At 47.1% G+C, this 18,820-nt stretch overlaps 1 protein-coding gene across 5 annotated transcripts in view; it reads right to left on the bottom strand.

Annotated features, from left to right (window-relative positions):
* AGPAT3 (1-acylglycerol-3-phosphate O-acyltransferase 3) overlaps nucleotides 1-18,820 on the bottom strand; it is a 108,884-nt gene that overhangs the window by 71,145 nt on the left and 18,919 nt on the right. For all 5 annotated transcript variants that reach the window (XR_012331660.1, XM_073804565.1, XM_073804566.1 and 2 more), the window contains exon 2: nucleotides 10,480-10,545. The gene's annotated coding sequence lies outside the window, so the exon portion shown is untranslated. The remainder of the gene's footprint in view (nucleotides 1-10,479; nucleotides 10,546-18,820) is intronic.

Genomic DNA, 18,820 nt, shown 5'->3' with positions numbered 1-18,820 from the left:
AGCAGAGCTGCTCCGAGGTCCCTGATAAAGCCCTGATAAAGCCAAGTTCCTGGCATCACAGAGCCAGGATGGGACGGGCAGCCCTGAGCCCCACCCTCCCACAGGGGGACACATACACGCCCACAGAAGAATGAGCCGGTGGGGGAAGCTGCCCTGGGAAGGGCCCCCACGCTCGGGGGTGCGGGCGAGGGTGAATGTGGTGGTCACGGTTGGTCGTGGACTTCAGCACCCGCTGGGCTGCTGCAATCAGAACTGTATGGGCATGTGGGATAGAGAACGAACAGGATATAAAGGCAGGCCCGGGGCTTCCCTGGTGGCGCAGTGGTTGAGAGTCCGCCTGCCGATGCAGGGGACGCGGGTTCGTGCCCCGGTCCGGGAAGATCCCACATGCCGCGGAGCGGCTGGGCCCGTGAGCCATGGGTGCTGAGCCTGCGCTCTGCAACGGGAGAGGCCACAACAGTGAGAGGCCCGCATACTGCAACCAAAAAAAAAAAAAAAAAAAGGCAGGGCGAGCATCTGGGGAGGGCAGGGGTGGAAAGGAGAAGTGGGCAGGGAGGGACACAGTCGGGGCCCATGTGTCCTGCCGTCTGCTCCAGCATCACTTCCCCGAGCTCCCGGTCCCTCGGTCTCTCGTCTGCAGACGACGCCCAGAGCCTGTCCGGCCACGGCAGGGACTCTGAGGGAGCAGAGGTGCAAGCGCCCGGCACGGTGCTGTACGTGCCCAGAAATGAGGCTGTGAAAACATCGTGAGCCCAGATCCTGGTTCTCAGGTCTTCACGCTATTTGGGAAGAAAGTAGAGACACGGATGCCCTTTATCTCGGTCTCCAGGCATCCTAGCGTCAGAAGGGTACCACTCCACGGAGAGGAGCAAATGAACAGATTTAACAGGCTAAATTCAAGAACAGGCAGGAAAGCAAAGGGAAAGGATGGTGAATAATGATGACGTGATGACAGTGACGTAGAAAGCCCTTCATTACCAGTGATGAACAAGTATATCATTTGATCACGACACGTGTAGAGAGCAGTCTGAAACTCCAGCTGTCTGCTAGACTTACAGGAGACACACAAAGCTAAGACGCGGTGTCACAGAAAGACAGAAACCGAAGGCAAAGGAAAGACGCGCAGACAAACACCCACGGGAAGAACGCTGGTGTGGCACAGCAAGAGGGAGAAGCAGACTCGAAGCGGAGAGGCCCTAAGCCATGAAGGGGGCTGGCACATGGGGACAAGCGGTTCTGAACCGGTGCCCACCGCGCGGCCGGAGGACACACCCTGGCCACCGGAAGGAGCTCTGGCGTGTTCCAGGGGAGAGAGAAGACCAGGTGGAGACGGCAGACCCGACAGGATGGCAACCAAGCAGGGCAGGCCGGGGAGGGAGGGGGGCGGGCAGAAGCAGGTACACCGACGGGGAGCCCGCGTGCAGGGGCGTCGGGAGCAGGTGCCAGGCAGGGGAACGCCGCGGGGAGGGGAGGTGTCAGGGCATCTTACTGTCACTCCTAGTAGAGAAACAACAGACATTATCCAGAAGGAGGGGACCCAGGATCTGACATAAAGCTCCTCGTATTAGGTGACCACTACGGCCAAACGTACTTTCCCCTCTATCGGGTCAGCACTGCCAAACACAAAACACAACACCAGAAAGGCTGAGAACAGACCCCACATACGGGACCAGTGAGTGCGTTCATGTGCGGGCACCGCGCTGCCTGTGTTTACCCTTGAAATACACAAAATAGGGACAGCACTAACCCGAACACATGGATCATATCAGTCAATACGAATGGGCTGAGTTCAGCTACCAAAAGGGAACTATTTTCAAACTGGCTTGTGAAAAAAAATTCAGCTCTGCCAGGTGCAAGAGAAAACCTCAACCCAAACAATTCATCAGGGTCGAAAAGAATGAATAAATACATACTGGGAAATGCCCAAAAAACAGGGTCCAAGATCTTGATATCAGAGAATAGAGTATCAGGCATGGGAAATTAATGAGACAAAGCAGGACTACGGATCATTCTAGAAACTAAAATTCTCAAGGAAGATGTAAGTTTAATATCTATGTACCAAATAAGGCAGCTTTAATTTTCATAAAGCAGAAATTACAGGGATGCCATAGAAACAAATCAAAGCATGCTAATAATAGGTGTTAGTACATCTCTTTTAATCCAAGACAGAACAGTGGCCAGGAACTAAGAGAGACCACAGACGACGCAGCAGCAAGATGTATGAGGGGATCTTTGGGACAGGTAGCCAATCCTGCACTTGATAAGGGAAGACACACTTTCTCCCAATTGCTCATAGAAACATTCATGAACAGTGCCCATAAATTAAGCAACAAAGAAGTTTTCAACAAATCCCAAACAGTAATTAAAACACAGACAATATTGCCTAGAAATCAGGAGACAGAAAAGGCCTTTCCCACCCCACCGTCTGCCCCAAACATGAATATTTTCCTCTTAGACGCTCCTCTCCAGGGGAAGTAGAAACCCAAACTGCAGAATTTCTAGAAAACGTAACGAAAACTAAAGCAGTGCTTGGAGGAAAATTTATCACATTAAATACTTTACATCTTTAGAAATGAGAGCATGAAAATAAGAGAGTTAAGCCTCCAATTGAGAAACTCAGAATTACAAAAGTAACTGAAGGAATTAATAAGGTAAAAGCAACAATGCGTTAGAAAAAAAAGCATATAATAGTTAAATCTTTAAAAACTCGTGTTCAAAAAAATTAATAAAACATACACCCCCTAGGGCAATAAAAATACATAAAATAAGAAAAGAGAAAAACATCAAAAAATAAAGTTTTTTAAAAATCACGGAAATAACTGTACATCTCTATGCAAATAAAGCTGAAAACTTGGTTGACATGGATAATTTTCTAAGAGAAAAAAATTTACGGAAACAGTGACCACAGAAAAGATAGAAAGTCTGAACAGACCTAGTTTTATAGAATTAGAAGAGTTGTCTGTCAGAGTTACCTCTAAGAAAAGATACCAAACCCAGATGACTCAGTCCTATAAGAACAGATTATCTTGACACAACCTAACATTCTCCAGAACACAGAGAAGGAAGGAAATTTCCAAATGCCTTTTTGTGAAGGAAGCGGGATGCTGAATCCACAATGCGAGAGTGAAAGCAGAAAGAGGGGGACTTGTCCAAATCAACAGTTCTCAAGTGTGATATGAGGACCCCGGGGCGGGGTGGGGGGAGTCTGAGAGTCATCTGTTTTCCCAGCACATACTTGGTGAAGCAGAATTTTCATCCATAGCTCCACCAAACAACACAGTAAAACAGTCTGAATGCAGAAGCAGGTATTTCAGGGGTCTCCTATTAGGTCAGATGCCTGAGAGATTAATTACATTGTAGAAATATAAAATAATGGCCCTCTCCTCATTACATTTTTTTTCAGTTTTGGAAAATATAGTTCTTCTTCATTAAAAATTGCTATTTATGTTAACATGTAATGGGTTTATTGCTGCTCTTTTTTTTTTTTTGCAGTACGCGGGCCTCTCACTGCTGTGGCCTCTCCCGTTGCGGAGCACAGGCTCCGGACGCGCAGGCTCAGCGGCCATGGCTCATGGGCCCAGCCGCTCCGCGGCATGTGGGATCTTCCCGGACCGGGGCACGAACCCATGTCCCCTGCATCAGCAGGCGGACTCCCAACGACTGCGCCACCAGGGAAGCCCTATTGCTGCTCTTTTAAATGAATTATTAAATAAAAATTTTTAGTGTTCTGTGTTGATTTCTAAACGATTACCTATCAAGAGCAGGGTTTCTCAGCTGCGGCACTATTGACATTTGGGACCAGATACTCTTCTGTCAGGGGACAGTCCTGTGCACTGTAGGATATTCGGCAGTATCCCTGACTTCTACCCACTGGATGCCAGTAGAGACACCCCAGCACACCAGTTGTGTCAACCAAAAGCATCTCCTGGTGTTGCCAAATGTCCCCTTGGGTGGGGGAAGGATCACCCCAGCTGAGAACCACAGTAGATATAACACAAAAACAAAAGCTTCTTAGGGTCCTCAATAATTTTTTAAGAGTGTAAAGAGACCAAAATTTTCAGACCCACTGCTCTTTACTTATGGATATAAATACAAAAATTCCTTTAAAATTAGCACACAGACTCTAACAGCACATTAAAAAGCTAATGCACCATGACCAAGTGGGGTCTGCTCCATGAATGCAAGGATGGTTCGACAGGAGGAAATCTATTAATAAAATCCATTATATTTCTTTAAAAAGAATTCTGGGCAGATAATTTAACAAAATCTAACCTCACTCCCTGATGAGAACACTCATTAAAGTAGGAGCAATTTAAAATTATTACATACACTCATTATATGCTTCCCCCTAAGATGAGACACTCACCATATACTTCTCCGTGAGGTGAGAACATCTAAGACTCCAAATCAGCGTTTACTTAATGGAGAAACACGACAGGCATCCAGCAAACATCAGGAAAAAGACAAGACGCCCGTTACTTAATAGGCCAATCAGATGCGTGAACACAGACTGGACATTCTCAATAAATGTACCTTAGCAAACCGATTCCGGTCACATAGTTAAAAACAAAACATCGTGACCAAATCTGGTTTATGCCAGGACGCAGGAATGGTCTACCATAGAAAATCAATTCGTCTAGTGATTGTCAACAGACAAAAGAAGAAAAACAACACGATTATTTCATGAGCTTCAGGAAAAGCAGCTTAAGTTGCTCAGCACCTCCCACAACTGTTTAAGGACGTCCGGCCTCAAGGCCCCTACTCCCCAGAAAGCTCACTGCAGCCATGGTGATAAGACAAGGAAAGAAATAAGAGAGGGCCTCCCTGGTGGCGCAGTGGTTGAGAGTCCACCTGCCGATGCAGGGGACACGGGTTCATGACCCGGTCCGGGAGGATCCCACATGTGCGGAGCGGCTGGGCCCGTGAGCCATGGCCGCTGAGCCTGCGCGTCCGGAGCCTGTGCTCCGCAACGGGAGAGGCCACAGCAGTGAGAGGCCCGCGTGCCGCCAAAAAAAAAAAAAAAAAAAAAGAAAGAAGAGAAATCAGGGTTAAAAAGAAGGAAACCAGCTTTCGTCACTTGTGGGTGATATGACTGTCTACACAGAAAATCCAGGAAGTTCTTGAGGCAGGTTATTGGCGATAGCAAGGGGGCAGCGAGGGTTCCGGCAGCTGGGCAGCCGGGCAGGGCCTCCCTCCTCCCGGGTCTGCTCCCAGCCAGCAGCTCCCCCGAGAGAAGCTCACGTCGCTGGGGGAACCAGGAAGACAGCACAGCAGCCCTAGACCCGAGAAGGGGCCACACGTGTGCGACCCGACGGGCGCTCATGGGCCAGCCCTCTCTCCAGCATCTGCGCTGGGCTGTGCAAGCTGGACTGTCCCTCGCCTGCCTCGGTCCTGGGGTTCCCATGTTTCCATGGACACACTTCCTAAATTCAATTCACACACAAGCCCGTGTGAAACAACCTCAGTCAAGGCCAGAGCCAAGTGCGCGAGGCGGCAGCAGGAACTCGCAGTTCCAGAAGGCGCTTCCCCGGATGCCCATCCCCGCGCGTCTTGCTCCGGCCCCGTGGAGCAGAGCCGGCCAGCCGGCGGCAAGCGTCCTGGCGCTCAGGCACGGCGCCTGGCTCAGGCGTATTCTCCCACTGTCGGTTCTATTCACCGAGAGAGAAGGAACAGCCAGGCAGACGGCGTCTGTGGGACACGGTGGCCTCGTGGCCAAGCAGAGCCAGACGGAGGCCCCGGCCCGTTTCTGCTTCTGCTGTGCTTGCACTTCAGATACTCGAAGGACCCGGCTTTGCTACCGAACACTGGTGACCAGGCGATAAAGCGCATGTAACCACGTGTGCACACAACCCTTTACATGTCTACCAACGACAGGAACGCGGCCTGGAATGTTCCAGAAAACAGACACTCCTCGGTGGAAACGGAATCCGGCCTAGGCCACTGTCCCTGCAGAGCCTACCCACGCCCACCCCTCCAACTTACAAACAGCACCAGCCAGAGACTCCACACGGGCAGGGGGCAAAGTCCACCTTCCAGCAGGTCAGGCAGCTGGGCTGGGCAGGGCCGCTCAGATACTGCAGAGCCTGGAGGCCCCTTGTCACCCTCCCAGAGGACCGTCCCCACTGCACTCACCCAACCCCTCCCCCCAGCCCCTCAACACAAGAATGAGTGTGCTACTTATGACGCTTTCTGAGACGCACAAACACATCTCAAGTCTAAGAAACTGATAAGCAGGTAAATGTGCTCTGACGCTACCACCCAGACTTCTTGTAAAGCGTGTGCGTGTGTGTGTACGTGTACGTATATACGGCCGTGCTCCTTAGAACATGCATCAAAGAGGAAGCTGAGTCTTTTTAAATGAGGGAGATCTATGTGTAGTAAAAGACCCTCAAGCAAGTTAAAACTAAGTCGCACAGATGGATATCATGACACATAGACACATTTTTAGAAACTCTGTGCCCGTGTGTTCTTAAGTGTGTTTTGACAAGCTCCGAAAGGATAAACCACAAGCCATTTTTCGTGCTTCCCTCCAGGAAAAAGGGTGGGATTTGGGGTGGAGTAAAGAGTGGAATTTTGATTACTTACTAGATTTGGTTCTGTGTTTAATTTTTATAAGCACGTATCACTTCTTAAATTAAAATTTAAATATTAACAAAAAATTACCTGCTGGTTTGTAAAGCTCCAACCTTCTGTCTCTCCAGTGGTGACGAAGTCTAAACAACTATGTTGAACACTGTTAAGACTGTTTCTCAAGGGAAAAAGCTTACCCTGCAGGATACCAGGCTCCTCCAGACACAACTTGGCCCGTCAAAGTCTGAGCCCTTTGCTCAGCCCCTCGTGTCACCTTTAGAGCAAAGAGAACCCGTCCTCAAACGCGGCCATGCAGGGGGCTGCACACGGGGGCCTCCCACCTCGACCGCCCTCGCAGCCCCTCCCCCTGCCCCCCTTCCCCCACCCCCTGGACTGAGTTCTGAGTCTGCAGTCCACGTGGGCCACAGCGGGGGAGGGAAAGGCACTGTTTCAGCATCAGTACCTAAGAAAGACTAAGGAAAACCTTCCAGTCATCTTAAACTTGTAAGAAAAGTTAATGGAAAACTCGTGGGAGCTAAAATTGCAATAAGCTGTAGGAGAGATGTTTTGCTTGTTCTACCATTCATCAGTGAGGGGGCCACAGAGCCAGCCACTAAGCATGCTGCCTTGAGGCCACGTTGGAGGCGGGCGTTCTCAGGTCCCAGAGCCCAAGGGTCCGCGCAGCCGAAGTCCTAGCACTCTCCCAGCTTCTCCCCTAGCCTCTCCCTCCCGGGCAGCAACCGCACATCCTGCAGGGCTGGCACAGGACCTGACGACCAGCACAAGTGTCCACCAGGGTGTCAGGCGCCGGCAGGGACAGGACCACATACACCTGCCCTCAGGGCACAGCAGAGCGCTGAACCCCAGGGGACCACTCGTGAGCACAGGCAAAGGACTCATCCTGAGCCTGCGTCCTCATCAGAAAAACACAAGTAACATTTGTTCCGCACTATAGGAAGAGAACTGAACAGGGAGGGATTTTTAAGTGCTCAGCTCAGAGCCGACGTGCATAATAGCAATGACAAGAGTGATGGATGAGGGGCTTCCCTGGTGGCGCAGTGGTTAAGAATCCACCTGCCAGTGCAGGAGACACGGGTTAGAGCCCCGGTCCAGGAAGATCCCACATGCTGCGGAACAACTAAGCCCGCAAGCCATAACTACTGAGCCTGCACTCTAGAGCCCATGAGCCACAACTACGGAGCCCGTGCGCCACAACTACTGAAGCCCGTGCGCCTAGAGCCTGCGCTCCCAACAAGAGAAGCCACCACAATGAGAAGCCCGCGCACTGCAACGAAGAGTAGCCCCCGCTCGCCGCAACCATAGAAAGCCCGCGCGCAGCAATGAAGACCCAAAGCAGCCAAAAGTAAAATAAATAAATTTTAAAAAATAAAATAAACGTTAAAAAAAAAAAAGAGTGATGGATGAGCCCCGCTGCCCCCACCCTGGTCCACTCAGCTCATCCTTTCACTCATCAAACCACATTGTGGCTTGTAACTTCCATTTCTCTGACGACTAATTAAGTTGCACATCTTTTCAGATGTTTATTAGACATTTGGACATCTTTTGAGAGGTGCCAGTTCAAGTCACAAACGAGTGATTTGCTTTAAATTTCAATACTGATGATTACTAGCTTGGGCGGCGGGGTTATATCTTTCCTGCCTCTAAAATATGGTCAGTCGTACACGCGTAATTGAAAAGTCATTTATTTTTGTAAATGTTGAGTTAATCTTGCTGGATGCTTGCTTATAAATCTGACTGTCCCGGGGCTGAAAAGCACGTGTCCAACTTGCCACTCTTCTCCCCATCCCTTTTCCCAGCCCTCAACTGCTAAAGAACTTGGAGGTCCCGTCCCCACAAAAGAGGGAGAGCAAACTGATTTCCATCTCCAACCTCCCGCAATCCCGTCTTTCTGGGAGAGGTCTGGTTGATGACCAGGGCCCCCGGTCACTCTCCTCCAGAAACAAACCAGTGTTGACGACACATTCCTGCCGCGTACGACGCGACATGCTTCACACATCAGAAGGCTCTTGGTGCCACCCACAGTCCCCGCGGCCCTCGCAGGCCACATCCTGGGCAGCGGCAGTTATGAGGGAGAGAATCCTTTTAGCCCCAAGTATAGTTCACCCACGGCCACATGATAAAAGGAAAGGAATACATGGAGAGCTCAACTTTAGGATACGATGTAGTTTGATATTCTTTTGCACAGAACAGAAGCTTGCAACAATTTAACAGCTAAAACCACAAGCTGTGTACTCAATCAATAATGAGCAAAAAAAGCAAATAAACCTTTGTTGATTCAGAATGTCGGGAGATGAGGTGCTCAGAGAACGCGGTAGCTGACAGCTGCCATGTAGTCATATTTATATTTCCAGTTATCCAATAAGCGCTCATAATAAAATACTTAATTATAAAGAGACACTAAACAAAGTAGTTTTAACTGCAGCGCTCCAGTCATATATTTAAGCAACATTATTTTCAGTAAGTCATGACTATAAATAAAAAGTATGCGACTGACACTGGCTTGCGTTCATCCTATTCACATCCCCAGAGCTTGTTCTTAACCCGCTAGGCCAGTCGCTATCAGAACACCGTGTAACTATTACACATGAGGGGAAACTGCCTGTGCCCACCCAGAGTTGGGATCCCGCAGTGAGACTTGTAAACTTCCAAACCTAATGGCTGGATTCGCTCTCTGCAGAAAGCACTTGAAGTGACAGATGTCTCCTGGGTCCAAAGAAGAAATGGCAGGGGGAGGCCTTCTGGTCAAGGCTGGATTAATACAAAAGGAACCCGTCACTCAGTCACCTAACGCGGCAGATCCCCGAGAACGTGTCTGCGCGCAGAAGGTGAGGTCAGCTTGGAGCCTGAAAGGCAGGTCCTGGATGGCCCGAAGCCAGGACACGGGAGCACGGGAGAGGGCCGGGTCACTGGCGGTCACTCTGCGGCCAGGTTCTGTCCTCAGCCCCGGAGGAACCAAGGCCAACTGACCAGGGATCTCTGCCACAGCTGCCGATTACCACTGGGCTTCCCAGAGGAGCTACCTACAGGAGCAGAACATCCTGATGGCAAACATGCTCCCTGACCTCCGGGTCACAGTCCAGCCCTGGACGACTAGGCTGGACAGCTATGTCCATCTCCAAAAGACTCACGGACTTCCAGGTCTGCTAACAAAAGCTGGGTCCAGCTCTGCTAGGGGGACGCCCATTCTTCACTTCCCGATCACTCTGCGGCCAGGTTCTGTCCTCAGCCCCGGAGGAACCAAGGCCAACTGACCAGGGATCTCTGCCACAGCTGCCGATTACCACTGGGCTTCCCAGAGGAGCTACCTACAGGAGCAGAACATCCTGATGGCAAACATGCTCCCTGACCTCCGGGTCACAGTCCAGCCCTGGACGACTAGGCTGGACAGCTATGTCCATCTCCAAAAGACTCACGGACTTCCAGGTCTGCTAACAAAAGCTGGGTCCAGCTCTGCTAGGGGGACGCCCATTCTTCACTTCCCGAGATGCCCTCCACCCAGCAGCAGTTTTAGCTTGGCCCCTTCACTCATCCCTCCAGGAAGAAACAGAAGGGGAACCGCGTTACCGGGACTTTTTCATTTGTATTCTGATTATAATAAATATCCTTTGTCTGTAAGAAAGCTTTAAAGTGTATACCCCTTTAAGAAAATCCAACAACGTGTTAAGGTCCAGCTGTGCCCTGCTCGGTCCCTTCAATGTCACTGAAGCTGGATCAGCGAGTCCGGCTCTCAAGGCGATAGACTTCTGTGTCTGCCGACAGAGCCAGGTCCAGACCACTGGGGCAGGACCCACTCCAGGGCTGCTCCAGGGAGCACGCACGCACATACACACACACGCACGCACACACGCACGCGGCTCAAGCGTCAGGTGCCCCCCTCTCCTGACTCACCGTGGCCCAGGGTCAGCAGGGTCAGTGGGGTGAGCAATCGTCCTCAGAGGCTTCCAACTTGAAGGCCTGAGAGTTAAAGACAAACAGAAATGTACTTAGGCAGGACTGGAAAAATACTCCGTGAATAAACTACGCGCAGTTACTTTAAAATCAAAAAGACTGCACATCAGGGAAGCAGACAGTTATGAATGAACTTGATTCAGGTCCCGATGACCTGAATGGTCTACTAACTTAAGCAAACACCAGGGACACAGCCTATCAGGCCTTTCCAAGTGCTGTTACTTCCCCCCGCCTGATAAGGAGGCCCAACAGATGGCCCATAAATGAACAAACCGCAGAGATGCAGAGACCACACCCCAGGACGGACCGCGAAGCAATTTCAACCTCGCCTGCAGGCTCGCACGAACAGTGGAAGGTAGGCCACCTCCTGGATGGACGGACAAGACGCAGAACAGCCTCCAGGCCTCCCGGCCCCTCTGGGCGCTGAGGCTCCCGTTCCCAGGACAGCCACCGTGCCGACCTCGCCTGCACTCTCCTCCCTCCCAAACCCACTAAGCCTGCAGGAGGGGCTCCCGCCAGGCCAGCCCAGTCTGCCATTGATAAAGCCAAACCCAGGCCGACCGGCTAATTTTAGTCCTTGTTTTTGTTTGTTTTGAACTGTGGTAAAATACACACACAAATCCCCATTTAAACCATTTTACAGTGGCCACAGTTCAGTGGGGCTGAGTCCATTCACACTGTTGGGGAGCCATCACCACTGTCCATCCACAGAACTTTCCATCTTCCCAAACTGAAACTCCGTCCCCATGAAACGCTCCCTCCCGTCCCCTCCCCGGGCCCCGGCCCCCACTGTTGTCCTGCTGTCTGTCCCTACGAATCTGACTCCTCCAGGGACCTCGTGTAAGTGGATCACACAGTAGTTGTCCTTTTATGTCTGGCTTACTTCACTGAACATAATGTCCTCAAGGTTCATTCATGTCGTAGCATGTGTCATAACTTTGCTTTTAAGGCTGAATGATATTACACTGCATGCAAATACAACATTTTTTTCTTCTATAAACCTTATAGCTTTAGCTTTCGTATTTAGGTCTGGGCGACCAGACCATTCTGAGTTAATTTTTTAATATGGGATGAAGTTGGGCGAAGGTTCACTGTTTTTGCACATAGCTCTCCAATAGTCCTGGCACCAGCTGTTGAAAATACTATCGCTTCCCCATTGAATTATGTTGAAACTTTTGTTGGAAATCAATTTACTATAAACGTGTGGGTCAGTTTCTGGAATCTACTCCGTTCCAATGATCTGCATGTATATCTTTTTGCCGTTCCACAACGTCTAGATTACCACAGAAGCAGAGGAAGTATTAAAGCCAGGCACTCTTTTCTTTGCCTCTTCAAAAATTATTGGAGCTCTCCTAGGTCCTTAGATTTCCAATGTAAATTTTAGAATAAGCTTGTAAGTTTCTACAAAAAGCCTTGCCAGGATTTTGATTGTGATTGCACTGAATCTATTTAACAGTTTTGGTAGAATTGACATTTTAGTAACATTGGGTCCTGTGGTCCATTAACATGGTATAGCTCCCCATTTATTTAGGTCTGCTTTAATTTCTCTCAGCACTATTTTGTTATATTTATCCCTAAGAATTTCATATTTTTGATGCTACTGTAAATGGTGTTTTGTTACAGCTTTTAACTATTCGGTGCTAGTATGTAGAAATAAAATTAATTTTGTTATAATGGCCTTGAGTCCTGTAAATTCACCGAACTCACCTACTGGTTCTAGTAACTTCGTGCATTTCTTAGGATTTTCCACATAGGCCATCATGCCATCTGTGAGTAAAGACATTTTTACTTCTTTCTTCCCCTTCTGCATGTCTTTTCTTTCTTTTTCTTGCCTTATTCTTCTAGTATAATGTTGAATAAGAGTGGTGAATAAGAGCAGATGTCCTTGCCTCGCTCCCAATATAGAAGGAAAGCTTCAGTCTTTCACCATTATGTAGGATGTTAGCTGTAGGTTTTTCATAGATGCCCTTTATTAGACTGAGGCCATCGACTTCTAGTTTGCTGAGAGATTTTTTTTTTTTTTACCACAAATGAGTAGTAAATGCCTTTTTTTTTTTTTTTGCACCACTGAGATAGTCATATGGTTTTCTTTTTTGTCTGTTAATAAAGTGAATTATAATGACTGATTTTGAATGTCAAACCAACTTTGCATTCCTGGGATAAATCTCACTTGGTTATGGTGCACTAGACTTTTTACATATTGCTGGGTTTGATTTGCTAAACATTTCTATTTCAGGCAGGATTTTGTTCATGATGGTATCGGTCCATACCTGTGCGGTTTGGGTACCAGGGCGATGCTGGCCTCATAAAATGAGCTAAGTGTTCCCTCCTCCTCTAATTACTGGAGGACTTTGTGTAGAACTGGTACTATTTCTTCCTTAAATGTTTGAAAGAATTCATCAACGATGTCATCTGGGCCAAGAGTTTTCTTTGTTAGAAGGTTTTTATATACAAATTGCATTTTTTTGATAGATTCAGGGTTATTTGGGTTATCTATTTTGACTTGAATACGTTTTAGTGATTTCTTTTGCTCCAGGAATATGTCCCTCTCACCTGTGTTGTCACATCTCCTGGCATGGAGCGTTGCAGAATATTCCCTTAGGATCTCTAGTGACTCTTCCCCTCTCAGTTCTGATTTTGGGAGTTTTTCTTCTCTCTTTTTTTTTCTGATCAGTCTAACTAGAGGTTTACCAATTTTAATGATTCTTTCAAAGAACCAACTTTCGGTTTCATTGATATTTTTCTACTGTTTGTTTTCTATCTCATTGATTTTTGCTCTTTGTTATTTCTTTCCTTTGTTTACTTTTTCTTAAGGTTGAAGCTTAAATCATTGATTTGAGGACTGCTTTATGTTCTAATATGATCATTTAATGCTATAGATGCCTAAGCACTATTTTCCCTGCATTCCACACATTCTGGTACCTTATGTTTTAACTTCCACTCAGTTCATAATGTTATCAAACTTCCCTCGTGACTTTTCCTTTGACCATGGACTATTTAAAAGTGTCTTTATTGAGTTTTCAAATATTTGAGGATTTTTCCAGATATCTTTCAATTACTGACTTCTAGTTTAATTCTCTGTTGATCACAGAAAATACTTTGTATGGTTTCAATTACTGAGGTTATTTTCATGGGCCAGAATTTGGTCTACCTTGGTGAAAGCTCCGTGTGTACTTGCAAAGAAGATGTGCCCTGCTGTTGCTGGATGGGTGTTCTATCAACACCAGTCAAGTCAAGCTAATTGATGGTGTTGTTCAAGTCTTCTCTATCTGTACTGATTTTCTATTTGTTCTGTCAGTTATTGAAAGAGGAGTGTTGAAATCTCCCACTGTGATTGTGGGTTTGTCTAATTCTCCTTTCAGTTCTATCAGTTTTTGCAGTATGTATTTTGAAGCTCTTGTTAAGTGCACATATATGCAATATATTACGTTCTCTTGATGACCCGACCCCTTTTATCACTATGAGGAGACATTCTCTTCCCTGGCAATATTTCTTGTCCTGAAATATAACGTGTCTGATTTTAATATATCCCCTTGGGCTATCCTGTGATTCATGTTGGCATGGTATCTATCTCTCCAACCCTTTACTTTTAACCTGTCTCTGTCTTTATATTTAATGTGGAAAGCACGTTTACCTAATCTTTTCTATCTGCTCTGACACTCTGACAAGCTGCCTTTTAATTGGAGTTCTCAGGCCGTCCGTATTTGATGTGATTATTGATATGGTTGGGATTAAATCTATTATCGTTCTATCTGTCCTATCTGGATTTGTTTGTTTCATTTTCTCTTTTTTCTGTCTTCTTCTGGATTAGGGATTTTTTTAAGATTCCATTTTATTTCCATTATTAGCTTATTAGCTATACCACTTTGTTGTTTTTTTAATGGTTGCCCTAGAATTTACAAGGTATATCTTTAGTATATCACTGTCTACTTTCCCATAAATATTACAATGCTTCACATGTATTTTAAGAGTTTTGCTAGTTTCCACTTCCCCACTTCTAGATTTTTGGCTATATTACTACCATACCTCTTACTTCTACTTATAAACTCTACACAACATTGTTAGTACTTTTATTTTAAACAGTAAATTATCTTTTAAAGGACTTTTTTTTTTTTTTTTTCTGTGGTACGCGGGCCCCTCACTGTCGTGGCCTCTCCCGTTGCGGAGCACAGGCTCCAGACTCTCAGGCTCAGCGGCCATGGCTCACCGGCCCAGCCGCTCCGCGGCATGTGGGATCTTCCCGGACCAGGGCACGAACCCGCGTCCCCTGCATCGGCAGGCGGACTCCCAACCACTGCGCCACCAGGGAAGCCCTAAAGGACTTTTTAAAATGAGAGGACAAAAGTCTTTTACATTTTCCTGCATTTCTGCTGCTTTTTATTCCTTCAGATCCAAATTCCTGTCTGGTGTCACTTTCCTTGTCCCCAGAGGACTTCCTCTATATTTTCTGGAGTTCAAGTCAGCTGGTGATAATTTTTTTCAGCTTTTAAATGTCTAAAAAAGTCTTTATTTGGCTTTCACTTTGGAAAGAGACTCTGTTAGCTAAGGAATTGTAGGCTGAAGCTTTTTTTCCTTCTGTATCTTGAAGATGCCCTTCCATAATCTTCTGAATTGCACCACTTCTGACAGGAAGTCCACTGTGACTTCACCTCTGTTTCCTCTGTACAGTGTAGGCTTTTGCCTCTGGCTGCTTTTAAGATCTTCTGCCTTTAAGATTTCCAGAAATTTGATTCTGATGTACATGGGTGTAGTTCTCTTCATGATTCTTCTGCCTGGGATTTACTGATCTTCTTGAAAGTCAGTTTTCATCAAATTTGCAAAATTGTAGCCATTATTTTTTTTCAAATATTTTCCATCACACACATCTCTTTTCTGGAATTCAATTTCATGTTTGTTATCCCTCTTTATATGGTTCCACTGATGCTGTTTTTTTTTTCTCCCTGTCCTTTTCCTGTGTTTCATTTTAGAACATTTCTAGTGATATGTCTTCAAGAATACTGAGGATACGTGTTGGGTCTGAGTGTCTGACCCCCCGTGAACCCCGCCCAGCGCATTCTCCTCTCTAGGAGCTTTGGGTCTTTTTTACATCTTCTGTTTTCTCCTCGTCCTGTGCATATTTTCTCTGTGCCGTGGGACACGTGGAACACATTTGGAACGGGCGTTTTCAGCATCCTTCTGTGCTTATCCTGCCATGTGGATAGCTGTGGGTCCACCTGGACCTGTTTCTAGTTGATTTTTCTCGACTTCCGGGTTATGTTTCCCCACCTGTTTGCATGACAAGGAATTTCTGCTTGGCTCCTGGACACTGTGGACATGGCGCGTCGGGGGATGAGCTTGTGGTCCCTCAAGTATTGTCAGGCTTTGTCTGGGAGTGTCATTAACTTTCTCAGAGTTGTTTGCCCTTCCCAAGCTTTGTTTCTGTGGGTCCTGAGCAGGCTCGCATCTGCGGGGGAGGCGATGGCCTCTGAGGTGCCTACCCGACATCCTCTGAGCTGTGAGGTCTCTCCACCTGGCTGGTGAGAACACAACTTCATGCACAGCCCGTGTGAACTGAGGGAACGGTTCTAGCTACCCCTTTCCAGGCTCCCCCGACCTTGGTGGCGTCCCACACACGTGCGCAGATCACCACAGTCTAAGAACGAGTCGGGGGGTACCGTTCTCAGCTCTCTAGAACTCCTGAGTCACGCAGTCCTATCCTCTCCAGTATTCCCACAAGTTCCAGCCTTCACGGAGTCCCTGAACGCCAGCCTCTGTCTCCACCTGCCCTCCCTGTGCTCGGCTGGCCGCTGCAGGTGATAAGCTGGGAGAGGGGTGCCCCACTCACACCCTCTCGTGGGGTCGCCGTCCGATGCCCCTGCTGTGCAGGTGTGAGGTCGGTAGCCTCACACACTTCTGTGTGTTTTCCTTTGTTTAAGGTGGGATGTGCGGTCTGGTCCCTTTCATCCCATCGTGGCTAGATGTGGACGTTGGGATCTTGCATTTTCACTCCGTTTCTCACTCGTCCACAGTGGGCAGCGCTAGCGGACGTGACCGCTGCACCTCAGCTGAGAAGCGCTGATCAGCACGTCAGAGGCAGAGGCTGTAGCTGCACAGAATGGAGATGCCTGCAACATCTGGAAAGAGGACCAGCGAGTCTCCTGCACGCGGGTGGATGGAGGGGGGTCCGGGCGGGGGCGACAGCACGAGGCAGGAGGGCGCAGCTCAGAACCAGCGGCAGGTGGCAGGGCCTCCCCCATTGTTGCCCCTTCCTGAGACGTTCCATACTGGCACTCAGGCACTGACCGCTCAGCCCTGTCAGAACTCTTTCTACATTCTGGTACCAGCCCCTTGTCAGATGTGTGATTTGCAAATAGTTTCTCCCATCCTGTGGGTTGTCTTTTCACTTTCTTGAAGCACAAAGGCTTTTAATTTGGATCTCAGAAGCCAGAGAAAAAAGGTGGATTACCTGCAAAGGAGAGACAGCCTGACAATGATTTGCTCGCGTATGAAGGATGTCGATGGCCAGCACAGGCTGTCATCAATGTGATAAAAGGACCCGACTGGCAACCCAGATTCTACAACCAGCAAATGCGTCTCTGAAGGAGCAGGGAAAACTAAACAAAAGTGGGGAAGGCTTGCCACCATCAGAATCTAACTAAAGGAATTTCTAATGCACGTACACTTCAAGCAGGAAGAAGTGATCTCAGATGGAAAGTCAAAGATGAGAAAAGAATAAAGAGCAAAGAAAGTGGCAGATATATCTACAAGTCAAAAACAGAAGTAATACTAAGGATATAGCAACAAAGGTTTGTGAGGTTAAAAACATTAAATACACAATAACACATGAGGCAGAAGGGAAAGTTAGGGGTGATCTCAGTCCTTGGATCCCCCCTGAAAGGTAAAGTACTAGTTAATTTTAGATGTTTGATAGTAAGAATGTTGTAATTTCTGGGAAAACCATCAAAGGAACAGAAAGAGTCTATAACTTCCTAGTGGTAGTGGTCAAAAAAAAAAAAAAAAGGAAGAAACAAAGAAAAAAGAAAGGATCCATCATCAATTCAATAAAAAGCAAGAAAGGAGAAGGAAAGAAAAAATAAACATAGCACAGATAAAACAGTCAGTAAAATATAAGATGGTAGATTTAAACTCAAATCTATGTCATTACATTTAAAGTAAACCAAACAAAGACTCCAGTTTAAAAAAATTTTAATTGTCAGAATATTTTAAAGAGATGATCAAACTTCAGTTAAAAAAACACTTCCATTATATGCTGTTTATGACGTACATCTAAGACATAAAAATACGAAAGGGTTAAAAATAAAAGAATAGAAAGAGTATACAAGGCAAGGACTACCCAAAGGTTCAGCTACATGAATTTCAGACAAAGCGGACGTACAGGCAAAAAACACTGGAAGAGATGGCCAATCACTTCACATGACAGACACTTCATTCATAAAAAAGATGCCGCAATTTTAAAACTGGTGTCATTAGTATAACACAGTCCCAAACATATAAAGCAAAAATTAATAGAGATGATGGACTTCCCTGGTGGTGCAGTGGTTAAGAATCCGCCTGCCAACGCAGGGGACATGGGTTCGATCCCTGGTCTGGGATTCCACATGCCACGGAGCAACTAAGCACGTGCGCCACAACTACTGAGCCTGCGCTCTAGAGCCCACGAGCCACAACTACTGAGCCCGTGTGCCTGGAGCCCGTGCTCCGCAACAAAGAGAAGCCACCGCAATGAGAAGCCCGCGCACCGCGATGAAGCCCCAACACAGCCGAAAATTAATTAATTAATTAATTTTTTAAAATTCAAAGATTGATAGAAATGCAAGAATTAATAGGCAAATACACAGTGATAACTAGGGAGTCTAACGGACCTCTCTCTGTATTTGATAAAACAGATAGATACAAGAAGTCAACGAGGATACAAGAGCTGGCGAACATTTTCTGGAAGGGGCCAAATAGTAAATATTTTAGATTTTTCCGGCCAAACGGTCTCTACTGAAACTACTCAACCAAGTCACAGTGCAAAACAGTCATAGACAATACATAAGCCAATGCGTGTGGACGTGATCTCATAAGAATTTATTTCTAGGAGCAAGTGGCGAGCCAGATTTGGCCCATGCGCTACAGTTTGCCAAGGCCTAACATAGACAGCTTAAACAGCATGATAACAAACCTACCAAAACTAATCTCACCAACTGCAGAATACAGTCTGTTCAAAGATGCACAGAGCATTTCCAAAATTTGACCGTATGCTGGGCCATAAAACAAGTCTTAACACATTTCAGAAGAC

The sequence above is a fragment of the Tursiops truncatus genome, chromosome 4, assembly GCF_011762595.2.
Source record: "Tursiops truncatus isolate mTurTru1 chromosome 4, mTurTru1.mat.Y, whole genome shotgun sequence".
In the NCBI taxonomy this organism is placed as follows: domain Eukaryota; kingdom Metazoa; phylum Chordata; class Mammalia; order Artiodactyla; family Delphinidae; genus Tursiops; species Tursiops truncatus.
This window is presented reverse-complemented; position numbering and strand designations above follow the sequence as displayed.